This window comes from Micrasema longulum, unplaced genomic scaffold (genome assembly GCF_059751315.1).
Source record: "Micrasema longulum isolate JH-2025_06_02 unplaced genomic scaffold, ASM5975131v1 h1tg000097l, whole genome shotgun sequence".
Classification (NCBI taxonomy): domain Eukaryota; kingdom Metazoa; phylum Arthropoda; class Insecta; order Trichoptera; family Brachycentridae; genus Micrasema; species Micrasema longulum.
The window spans coordinates 1,967,976-1,979,108 of record NW_028277303.1 but is presented as its reverse complement, the minus strand read 5'-3'; the positions used below and the strand labels follow the sequence as shown (position 1 = coordinate 1,979,108).

The 11,133-nt window shown below is 32.4% G+C and overlaps 1 long non-coding RNA gene across 1 annotated transcript; it reads right to left on the bottom strand.

Moving 5' to 3' along the window:
* Positions 1-256: 256 nt before the first annotated feature.
* On the bottom strand, positions 257-9,828 carry LOC148284696 (uncharacterized). Its single transcript, XR_015824081.1, has 3 exons — positions 9,701-9,828; positions 5,138-5,201; positions 257-368 (listed from the first exon to the last, which is right to left on the bottom strand). It is a non-coding gene; the product is annotated as an uncharacterized LOC148284696 (long non-coding RNA).
* Positions 9,829-11,133: the final 1,305 nt, after the last annotated feature.

Here is an 11,133-nt window from a genome sequence, read left to right as displayed (position 1 = left end):
ATTATAAAATGTACTTTTCCGTTAGTTCAGTTCATTCTCTAGTTTATTTTAATTTTTAAAAGAATTCTGTAAATATTAAATATAACAGTCTTGTAATATGATGTTGAGAGGAAGGAGTGCATAATGACGAAAAAGTAATTGATTACATTTGCATTTATTTATTTATTAGTTTATTCATACATTGTTACAAACATGACACAAAAAACACTCTGGCAAATTCTGCTTGTACTAGGAGTAGGCTCAGTATATGAAGGGTCGGCAAGCCAGAAATATTAGTATGCCTAATGTTGCAATCGCTTCCTATATGGGCAAATGCCTGTTCTCAGAAACCGACTTGTTGTGGCAAATATGGTTTTGAAATATGTTTCCTATAAATGAAAATAATATTGAAGAAATAGAAAAACAGTTATAGCCCAAAAGAGAAGAAAAGAAAAAAAAAGTACAGTTTACTTTAAATGTAAAAATACAAAAGTATATATACATACACACATACATACTACATACATACGTACTACATACATACATATACACATACATACATAATATACACACACATATATTTACATATACATATATATACACACATACATACATACACAATATATATGCACATACAAAAATACAATAAATTTATAAATGATTCATTTTATAATAAATTTATAAATGATTCATAGCATAATATTTAGATTACTATCCTCAATAAATTCTCAGATTCCTTACTTCCAATATCTGTCAACCAAATTGTTATTATTTTTTCAATACTGATGGTTTATCAGATTTCCAAACACACGGTATCAGGTTGTAAAATTTAGGTATAATATTTAAAAAAAAACAACAAATATCACTACAATTAAACGTAATAATTTGACGTAGGTCTTAACTTAATTCTTAATATTACGGACCTTTAACCTAACTTAACATTACCCGAACGCAGGCGAAGTTATTAGGCTCTCGGATTCTCGAGCAGCCAGCGCAGGAGGGGTGCGGGGTGCGGGTGTCGTACGATCTGGAGATGGCAGTTTCCAGATGCGGTGTGTGTGCTTGCGCGATAGCTCAGGCGGCAGCATCCAGCAGCGGCGAGGGTGCACGGTTAGCGCGTAGGTGGCGTCATGTCTGTGTACGACGAGCTGCGTGTTGCGAGCGGAGTTGGTTTTAAGCGACAGCATTTAGCTGCGGCGGGGAGTGCGGTTAACGTATCAGTTAACGCGTGGGCGGCTCCTTGTGCGTAGGCACAATGTAGGTGGACGTCTGGGGACGACGTGACGCGTGGGGTGCGTCACCGCGATGTGCGCCGATGGAGCGGCGTTCTGGGGCGGTGGCATACAGCGAAGATAGTTCCTATGCTGCTGGTAGGCGGATGCCTTGGACATGGCTGCGGGTGGCCACGCGATGAATGCTGGCAGACTGGGCCAGGGAACTTCGGAGTTGAGTAGCAGATCAGGTCGACGTACTGGGACATGTCCGACTTGTCCCACGACGAGCTTCGTACACATGTCGTTCTACTAACTTACTCTGACCGACTAACTCTCACTGATTTCTTACTATTCACTGATTATCGACTGATCCCAGATAGATAACTTAAGCGTCGCGTTGGAAGGATCGTCTTACCATTATGTAGAAGTGACCAAAATATGCTCAATATTTTACACCGTATCAAGTGCCCTATACACCTTTTCGTATTCAGATCTGGTTGTAGTTCCCCACATTACGGAAGTGGGAATTTTAGACACTTTATGAAAGGATTAGTTGGGTACAATCCTTGGTCTCCCAGAAGAATTTATGGGTAACTTCGCTATTGTACACAGAGTCGTGTTTTTATTATCTCCATCATATAAGGTCTGTGCAGATACCCAATTATTTAAGTGTGGCGGGTTGCAAGTAGGGTTATCATCAGACCGGAAAAATCCCGTCTTGATCGGATTTTGAGAGCTTAGACTAGACTTCACCCGGATTTCAATTGAGACCGGATTTTTTGCCATGCCACACCGCAACAAAATATTTCAAAACCATAGGCACCGCGCGCTGCGCTGCACATGAACGATGCGGGTACTAGTGGTTTAACTTAAGCTGGCGCGTTCAGAAAACTCACACTAACGCATTTAACATCTATCAGTTGTTAATTTAAAAAAAATATTTCTTTAAATTTTAACCAAATGTGCTATCTTTTTTTAAAGTCGGTGTTGGATAAGAGGAAGGTGTACATGAAAAAAAAAATACAATGGGTTAAAAAAATGTAATATTTATTTACTAAAAGACTTGGTTTCATAATTTTTAATTTTTTAAATCATTTTTTGAAATGTTGCATTTTACTAACTATAGTCTTTCCAAGAATGAGGGGCAATTTAAATTTGATAAATGTATTTTTTTTTAGTAAATTACTCTAGAACTAGAATGCGAAGTTAAGAATATTGTTTTAAGTATATAAATAACATGATTAATTGTTTATCAATAAGTGTGTAAAATTGTTTTTCGGATATAATTTATAATGTGCATTTTGATTACACTCTATTCATTATTATCATGATGAACACAAAATATTAAATAAAAAACATGCTTATTTAAAAATAAATACTCGTAAATATATGACATCTCTAATCCAAAGGAGATTTTTTATAACATCAAGATTTTTAAAATCAGGATTCGGTACATTAAAAATGTTTTTGTGTAAGTTTTGCAAAAGCGCCATCACTACATAATCAACCTATTCATGATTTGATTTAATGAAATACCTTCATATTTATAAACTAGTGTTTTTAATCCATAACTGAATACTCATATATTATTATATTTTTACTATCAAGAATCGCAGCGAAATTCAGACGAACGCAGAAGCATCCTGTGTATATTGTATTACCATATCATTAGCAGCCAATAAAGCCATAGTTATCTATGATACGATTATTTTTATAATGCGAATGCCGTGTGATGTCATACCATGGGCTTATTCACGGATACTACTCAATGCGTGTGTGTAAGTATATCGCACGCGCCAGCTTATAAAAATCCACCAGTAGGTGTGGGGCCGGGGGTAGGGTTTTCCTACCGTCCCGCCGCACACCCGCACGCCGCACAAGCAGGTCCGCCCCCCCGACTCGGACAGCTTCCGACTCCTGACCGGACACCAGACACTGGAGTAATTAGTCCGTCAACTGTAGCTACAATTCGATAATATGAGAGACTGTATTGTATTTTTGAGAAACAAAGAAATTATAATTAATGATGTTAAACTATACAAAGAGTTTTGCCTGCTGAAAACTTTTCTCAACACGAAGCAAACTGACTTCTTCGTAGAACTAGCTTAAAAGCAATGGGTTATTTTATTCTATACTTGCAATGATACCACTCGATTTTATAAATTACTGAAGATTTGTCAGTATTTTTTTTGTATTATGCCATACAACGCAAATGTGGAAAGGAGTTTTTCACTATAGACATCTCAGTGGACAAAGGAAAAAAAATATTGTCAGTTGAGTCAACAAGAGCAATACTATTAACTCGATACAATTTTAAACACCTAATATGTGAAGAATTTCACACTGAAATTTCCGGAAAAAAAAACTTTCTGAAAGCTGAAGCGAGTGGATCAAAATATTGTGAATTAAAATTGTTAATTTACCCTAATTAAAGCTTTGGTATTAAAGTTGTTTTCGACTAAAGACTGGACTTCTTAAAAAAAAAAAACGAATTTTTAAACACCTGCGACCAGCTATACTATTTTAGCTCCTGGTAATCCTAGTTGCAAGGAATTTGTTACAGCTTAAAATTTTACCAAATGTATGATTTATATCATTGTTGGCATCTTTATTTTAAAATCAATCTCATTTATATTATTTTTATAAGAAAGATTTTACTGGTAAACACAGCCTTGGTGTTTCCCATAAATCAAAATTTGAGGTAGCGTTCTAGGACCCTCAATGTGTTTTTTTTTCTTCTTTATTTAGGCCTTCTACCAAAACATGATAACATCATCCAAAAACTAGTTACATTAATTTACAATAAACATAAGAACAACACAAACAGATAGGAATAATATTATAGATACAAACAATAGACTACAAACATTTATGTACAAGAATAACATTAAATAATAATTGTAATAATAAACATATAACTAAACTAATTAAATTTATTTTAATTTAACATGAATTAAAATGGGCACTTACAGAAAAAACCCACCAAAACCTGATATCGTCTATTTAACAGAAAAGAGAAACTTACAATAAAATATTAGAAGGAAGATAGAACTTAATAACTAGAAAAAATACAACAAAATAATCAAAATATTAACAAACGAAACAAAAAAAAACATTATTTCATATAAATGATTAATTTTAACTGTAAAAATAAACATGAAAAAATAAACGCAATTGAGTAATAATGAAGTTAAAATATTTTACATAAACCTAGAAATATAAGATAAATTTATTGTAAAAAAATAAAGAATTGATTTGAACATAATTATTTCAATGAAACAAATATTACAAATCAATATGGAAAACAGTTTGAACAAAAAAAAATATTAACAGAATTGATCAATAAACAATTAACGTAAATTAATTTCAGTTATCACGGTTGTTAACTTTAGCCCGTATTGTTCGGAATTCATTTCATTGTATTTGATTTAGTTATACTCATTTAAGTTAATAATATAACACCATATTTAATATGTAAGTGAAACCGTTTATTCAACATACGCAACCTATTAACAAAACTTCGGTAAGTCGATATTTAAAACAAATATTATTTTACACGAAAACAGATTTACTTTAAAAGTAGAATATTTAGTAAAAATAAATATTTCAAATGTGAAAAAAGAAATAAAAAAGGTGAAAATAAAAACGTACTATAACAAAATACTTTTGCGCAAAGAATATGCATAAAATAATAAAAAAAATAATTTTTAATCAAAATAAATATAAGTAAAAAATAATGTATTTTAACACAACGTGAACACATCATGCATTGATTGTGTAAAACAAAAAAGGTTAAATAAAAAATTAATGAACCAATAATCTTATAAGAAAGTAACACACAAAAAAGCATAACTAAATTTGATAATTATAAAAACACCACAAATAAAAATAAGTACGCATAAAGACAAACTAATTGTTGACAAAATTAAATTACTGTTTACTACCTTTGTGAATTTTTTGGTTGCATCAATTTTTGCCGTGTATACCGTAGGTACAGTCTATTTAAATCTGTAATAAATTTTGATTATGTTAGCGTGACAGAACGTATACAAATAAAATATTGTGTTTAAATTACTTACACAAACAAAATATGTATGTTTACTTGGTTCACCGACTGGCACTAACACATTAACATAGGCATAGGCTTATACAACATTAAAAATATCAGCTACCTACTTACGCGTAAATAGCTGATTACATGGAGTCGATTTAAAATAGTAAATAGGTATAACATGCAAATTGACGATACTATTTCAATTTTTAAAAACCCATTTGGGTTATACAAAACATATTATAAGGTCAAGTCATGTTATGCCACGTTTGGTTAGTAGTCATCATGTGCTTTTTAAAGTTGATTTCAAATTTGTCTTCAAAGTATTTTTTCTAGTAATTTGTTTTTTTTAAATTTTATTTTTATTTACAATTTTTAAAAACCCGTTAGGGTAACATTAGAAATTTTATATTGTCTAGTCATTTTATGTCTCGTCTAGTCTAGTTAGTTCAGTCATCATGTGCTTTTTCAGATTGATTTTAAATTTGTCTCCAGTAAAAGTTTTCAAGTAGTAAGGTAAGTCGTTGTAGTGTTTAAGTCCATTATGTAGTATTTTTTACTGTCCTGTGTTTATCTTTCCTTTTTTAATATGATAGTGTTGTTGTTGTATGGTGTTATATTTGTGTATGTCAGCATTTTTGGCTAATATTATGTCGTCGTCTTGTATGTTTCCCAGTGTTATTTTGTGCACAATTTTTAAGGTCTCAAAATGTTTAAAATGTTTAAGTCTATTGTAAAGTATTTTTGAGAGTCCTGCATTTGTCTTTGCTCTCTTAATATATATTTATTTATACATCAACGGTTCAAAGACCCTTTTGCAATAAAAAGTTTTACAGAAATAATCACAGCAGTGAACAATACATTATGTAATACATAATATGAAATATAAAAGAATAATTAAAACTAAATATCTGGAAAAACAGTGTAAATAAATATTTAATAATCAACATAAAAGTAAAAAAAAAACATAACATATCTAAGATGACAAATAAATGATAACTAGCATGAGAAAATTTTATGTTCTAAATATAAATATAAAGTAAAATTGAGAATAATTTTACATGAACATAAAGTGTCTAGTCTTTAACTAGGTTACAATTAAAAAGAAAACTAGGTTACAATTAAAAAGAAAACTAGGTTACAAGAAAAAAGAAAAATAATTCTACAATAATTCTTTATAAATAAAAAGTTTCTTAGAGCAATATGAAAACTTAAATTATCTGAATAACACTTTTATTTTATCAGGTGGTTGGAAGAAGTTGCCATTTGGCAATAAATCAACCAATATACAATGTATATTATATACAGCACCTTTAAATAAACAAAAATACGTATCCAAGGTAACAAAGTTAAATTTAATAATATATTTAAAAATAAATTCATTACTTTTCTAAAAAATAACGAGTGAGAATACGTTTTAATTCTTTAACAGAGTGAAATATTGCAAATATCAAATATTGGAAAAACTTATTTCCATACCAATGTATTCTGGATAAAGGCGAATGAATTTCTAAGTTGGTTCGAGAATTGTTACAAAAAATAATTCTTTACTTCTAGTGCACCTACCAGGTATTCGAATTTGAATAAGTTCAGCAGAGCAGGGCTGTCGATTATTGATTTCATTATTTTAAAAAATAATAACAAATCAGCTATAACTCTACGGTCTGACAATTCGAGTAATCTCGTTTTACTTATAAGAAAATCATAATTTAAGGCTTCTACATGTATTTTTTTATTTATAATTAATAAAGCGCAAGAATTTATTTTGTACCCTTTCATGAGAATAAATTTCGTAATAGGGTGACCAAACCGAAGAGTTGTATTCAAGTCTACTTTTTACTAATGTGCAAAACAATTATTTCACAGTAAGTACATTAAAAAAAAATATGCTCCTTTTAAAACAAATCCAAGCATCTTCATTCCACAATTAGTTATCTGATTAATATGAAACGTAAACTGTAGTTTCTCATCAAGCAAAATACCCAGATCTTTTATTTGAGACACTCTTATAAAATCGGTACTATTTTTAAAAAAATAAGTAAATTTGATCGGGTTTTAAATTTACAAAAGTTACACTTTTTTACATTTACCTATATTAAACTGAAGTTTATTAAAACTACACTAATTGTTAAATCTATTTATATTTCCTCGAATAGTATAACAATCGGTTTAATTTTTCATGATCTTATATATTTTTAAGTCGTCGGTAAACAGTAGAATATTAACATTTTCGAAAATTTTTATTAACTCATTTACAAATAAACAAAACAAAATCGGTCCGACATGGGATCCTTGAGGAACCCCACTTGTTGCCAAAAATGATTGTAACACAAAATCATTAACTGGCACTATCATATATCTACCAGTTAAATAACTTTGAAACCAATTTAGCATAATATTCCCTCTAACTTCTAACAAATCTAATTTTTTACCAAAATTTTATGACAAACCCTCGTAAGCTTTACCAAAATCAGTGTAAAGTTTTGATATTGAAAATTAATTATGTCATTTTGGTAAATAATTAAATTTATCAGAGTTGATTTGCCGAGAGTAAAATCACGTAAAACTGGTGATATTGCATGTCTTATTTGTGAAATTATTTTTCAAGTACAAGACTTTCGAATATTTTTGGAATAGTTGGTCGAATGCAGATGGATCCATAATTTTTTTATATCATTTTGTTACCCTTTTTCAATATTGGCGTCAAATAACTCATTTCCCGTAGATTCGGAAATAGGCCCACAGACAATGATTTAAATAGAAAACTCAATTCATGTACACAATTATATAAAAAAGTAGGAGGAATCTTATCCAGATCAGCTATTTTACGAATATCTAATGATTTTATTTTCCAAATTATATTTGAAACCGATATACTCGTACTACAACTCGTTATATCTAGACATTCTTCCAGAGAAAAGCATGGAAAATTATTGTGAGCAGCTTCGTCATAAACTTCACCAAAAAACGGGCAAACAAATTTACTGTGTCTTGCGAATTATATGACATGGACATCGGTATATTTAAATCATGATTCTCTAAGGATTCAACATATTTAAAAAAAAAGCTGTTTGACCGTATTGAATTTTCAACCTCACATATATATTTGTTAAAACATTCAACTTATAGTTTAGCACACTCCTTTCTAATATTTTAAAACTGAGTGTATTCGGCAGCGTGACGCGTTTGTTTATTCATTTTCTGTGCTAACTTTTTACTACAAACCGTCTCAATTAGTTCCTTTGAAAACCATTTGAGGTACTCAGACGGTTTATATGTTCTCAACAGAAAAAAATAATGTATGATATTATAAATAGAAGCAAATGACTTTTTCACTTAATGTTAATATCATCATGAGAATAAAAAAATGACCGATCCGTACTTTTAAGCTTGTCACGAATTTGAGCATAGTTAGCTCAAGAAAAATTAAATGAACTAGTCATCTGTTTTATATCTTTTATTGAGTTACTAGATTATAGGTAATAAAAAAATATTAAGAAGAAAAGTCTCGCTCAAGTCTCGAGACTCAGCTCCGGTAAAATGGCGAAGCATGATACTTCCTCAGGAAGTGAATTTTTTTACTTTGATGGTAGACGGCTTCTTTTCCTGTATTCCTCATGGTGTAGGGAGACTGTCTACATATTGAAAACGAGTGTACTTTACAATATACCGTTTATTGCAATAGTGGGCAGTTGATAAATATACAAGGCAGAAAAATTAAACAGGAATGAGCACTTGGTTAGTAGGATTTACATTGACGGCTTTTTGCCCAAACAGTACAAATAATTGTAGGCAGAAAATGAATTAAAATAGCCGGAACTGTGATTACCAGGTAAATGACTCTACATGAAGCGTAATAAATATGGAAATGAACGTGGATCTTATCTGATACGACGGACGGCGGCGTGGTGGAACATCGAGGGAGCCACCTATTATACGCGGCCTGGGCGCGGGTTGCGGGCTTGCGGGTCACCAGAGCTGGTGAGGGGGCCGTGTAGAAGCTGCAGAGGGCTGGACGCGCTCGGGGTCCAGTGGCGAGGTGTGGAACAAGGTCAAGCGAGCTGCTTGAAGTAATCGGGAAGCGTGCGCGGTCAACCGCACGCTAACGGTTTTTTGAACCGTAAGCAGCCGTTGCATACGTGCGCGGACCGTTGGATCGCAACCGATTCTCTCTATCGGAGGACCTACGAAACGTTTAAGGGGTAATCCTGATGTGGAGCGCCCTAATCTTGATGGAGTGAGGTCTTACCAAGATGTGTGCGGTCTGACCAAGACATGTGTGGTCTGACCAAGACGGAGTGCGGCTTATTTAAACGTAGAGCGGGGCTATCCTGACGTAGTACGGCCTAACGTGTGTGGGGTCGTCCAACCAACTTATGTTAAAATTATAAATTAGTTATTATATTGATAAGCCGGAGGGTTTTTGAAATAATTGAATTAAAGAAGTACTACGTACCTGAATCTAACGTTGACGAGGACACTATTAATTACTGGCCGGGTGGTTATGCGGAACAAAATTGTGGCGAGGTATTACTTCGTCCATTTTTGAATAGAGGGGACGGCGTGTTTGCGCCTCGAAGCCGGTTTCCTCACTGCGGGCTGCGGGCCGTTTGTTCCCGTTTCTCCCCGCGCAGACCGCTACCCTTCCCCTCTCCCAGAGGTAGAGCGGGTCTGACGCAATTCTTCTGTTCTGATAAGGACCGCAGATGAATGGGGATTACCCGGGATGCCGAGCTTTGATTGGTTAGTAAGCTGTGTTCTGATTGGTTCACATGTTTATGGTCAGTCATAGATAATTCAGGTTGAAAAATCTTATTAGTACTTTTTCTGTTGTTGGAAACGGGGTACAAAGTATATATTATAAAAGGTCTATTTGTTCAGGATTGTTTCCTGGCAACTATTATCTCCAAAGATGGATGACAGTTATCAACAGGCAGTAATATTTTTAGTTTACGTTCGACAAATATTTGAAAACAATAAATCAAGAATATGACAACTGTTATTAGAAACAAAATTACACTGTTTTAAACCTAAAAATATTGCCACTTCTTTAACTTCAGATACATGTGTACTAGAAGACACTGAAGATTCTATATTACCTTAGTAAAAATTTGGTAAATTTTAATCACCCACTAATATAATTTTAGTGAGCGGATGCTTTGTATGGATAATTTCAATATCTTCACAATGTTTTTATAATTAATGACTTCTGAGTTTAGTGGTTAATAAACACTTCCCATAATAAAAGTATCACTTTTACAAATAATTGTTCAACACATAAATATTTCGTGGATAACTTAGTAGACGAGTGTTTCTTGGATACAATTATAGCGATGCCACCTCCTCTTGTTTTGTTACTAGTATTCACATTTCGATCAAACCGAAAAATATTGTAGTTAGGAAAACCAAGTTTCGAAGATTTAATTTCAGAAACAAGCCATGTTTCATTGAGAATGTGCATATCATTCTGTAGTATAAAAGTAGACAAAGTAAGTTCTTAAAGCTTAGTTCGGAACCCTCTTACATTTTGATAATATAATAAAAGATTTTTATTTTTTAGTTTTTTTGAGTATTTCGTATAATTTTTGAGATTAATTTCATCAGCAGCAATTCTGGTTCCCAGCCCTTTTCGAAGGCACCAAAATGACAAAAACAGACTACAACGACAACAAAATAAAATATTGAAGCTAGTACCTGCCTTATCGACATTTTACATTTTTTTTTTTACATTTTTTTTTTTGCACCACAACAGGCTAGGAGGCCTAATTACAGTGGTGAATTACATCACAGAGCACCCAGGCTTGAGAAAAATCACATTTTATTTTTTTGTGTTCTCACCGGGAATCGAACCCGGAACCTTCCATGCGTGAGTCAAGCGTCTTGACCACT